General features: G+C 43.3%; 1 long non-coding RNA gene across 1 annotated transcript; it reads left to right on the top strand.

Moving 5' to 3' along the window:
• Positions 1-394: 394 nt before the first annotated feature.
• Positions 395-1,429, top strand: LOC113238689. Its single transcript, XR_003311119.1, has 2 exons — positions 395-640; positions 1,143-1,429. It is a non-coding gene; the product is annotated as an uncharacterized LOC113238689 (long non-coding RNA).
• The last annotated feature ends 302 nt before the right edge of the window (positions 1,430-1,731 follow it).

Genomic DNA, 1,731 nt, shown 5'->3' with positions numbered 1-1,731 from the left:
AGATTTTGCAACAATTTCATGGGGTTGCATTTATATCCTTAGATCTTAGATCTCAACAATGCATACTTTCAGATTAAGTTACACAAGGATAGTGTGAAGTACGCAGGGTTTAATTTCAACAACAAGTCCTACGTCTATTTGCGTTTACCGCAGGGGCTAAAAACGGCGGTGTCCGGGTTCACTAGAGCTATGGATAAAGTATTAGGGACGGACGTACGCGAATTCTGTGTTAATTATCTGGATGACGTTTGTTGTTACAGTAGAGGTTCGCTTGAAAATCACATGTTGCATTTAGACAAGGTGCTCGAACGGTTCGAATTAGCGGGTTTCACGTGTAATTTATCTAAGTGTCACTTTTTGCTAAGACGTGTAAAAATATTGGGTCATGTGTAACGAAAAACGTTACATACCCTTTTTTCTACGTAATCGGTTAAACGAGTGCTAATGCTTACGCGTGGATTCTCTGCGGCTCGCATATAAAAGGAGTCGCGACGGCGTCCGCGCCACATTTCTCACGAGCCGGCATCGTCTACGCGCGCTCCTAAATACTTAAATTGCAAATATAAATCCGCATTTCGGCAACTACGACAATTGCTTTTGATATTAACAACTTGTGAGTATAAGAAGTTCCCGTATTCGGGTGAGTATTCCAATACCACACCACTTATTTTCGTAATTCGCTATTTTTGTAAAATGGCGGTCGCGGAATGTGCATTCGTTAATTACGCGGTTCCTGTACATCCATAGGTCGAACAAATACGTTCCCTTACGGCTGGCAGCAACAATCCAGCAGCCAGTTATTTAATTTTGACGAATCCGCGTAATTAACGAAGGCACATGCGATGCCACGCGGTTTTACGTGACTTGACCTTTTGAACTTTACTTTTAGTCAACGTGTCATTTCACAATTGTATTTATTTCGTTTTATTTAGCTTTGTTCTTGCCTGTGGGTGCCTTCTGCCTACCCACAAGTACTTAACCTTTTTATTTTTCAGTTTAAATTCCGTTGTGATTTCTCCCGGCAGCAGGATTAATACGTAAGCCTTCCCTCATTGGGTAAAGCATTCCTTAAGCTGCCGGGACGGAGTCGCAACGGGCGCGTGCACAGCAGCGCAGTATACCCGCACTGTAACATGTTACAGGAACTCCGTTAGGGTTTAAAACCCTCGGCCACTACGTGGCCAACACCATCTACAAGCGACGCGCGTCGTGCCTGGCAGCCGCAGTTCCGGGTTCACTTCCCGTCGGAGCCCTTCTTCAACACCTTCCGTCTCCGACACGACAAGGCGCCGGCTATCTACATTCCAGCCGGCCTTTACCCAGGGGAGTGCATAACCCCGGGAGTGCTAACGATCCGTACCTTTAGGCCGGAGCCCACGTAATCATAAATTTTTATGTACCCTGGGATTTATTCAATTTTATTAAAATAGTTAACCGCCCTACCTTCTTTTATTTTCACCCTTATTAGGGAAAGGTAGGGAACCCAGGTTACACATGTTATTTCTCCGAACGGCATAGAAATGGACAGTGAAAAGATCGAGGCTATAAAAAACTTTCCTGTTCCGAAGAAAATAAAACACCTAAGAGCATTCTTAGGCCTTTGTAATTATTATAGGAGATTCGTAAATAAATATGGCCATACAATAAAACCTTTATGTGAACTATTGAAAAAAGGAGTGAAATGGCAATGGAATTCAGAACGACAGATGTTATTCGAGAAAATTAAGGGAC

The sequence above is a fragment of the Hyposmocoma kahamanoa genome, unplaced genomic scaffold (genome assembly GCF_003589595.1).
Source record: "Hyposmocoma kahamanoa isolate Upper Pololo Valley unplaced genomic scaffold, ASM358959v1 97542, whole genome shotgun sequence".
In the NCBI taxonomy this organism is placed as follows: Eukaryota; Metazoa; Arthropoda; class Insecta; order Lepidoptera; family Cosmopterigidae; genus Hyposmocoma; species Hyposmocoma kahamanoa.
Note: the sequence above shows the minus strand (reverse complement) of the source record. Positions and strands in the feature narration are given on the sequence as shown.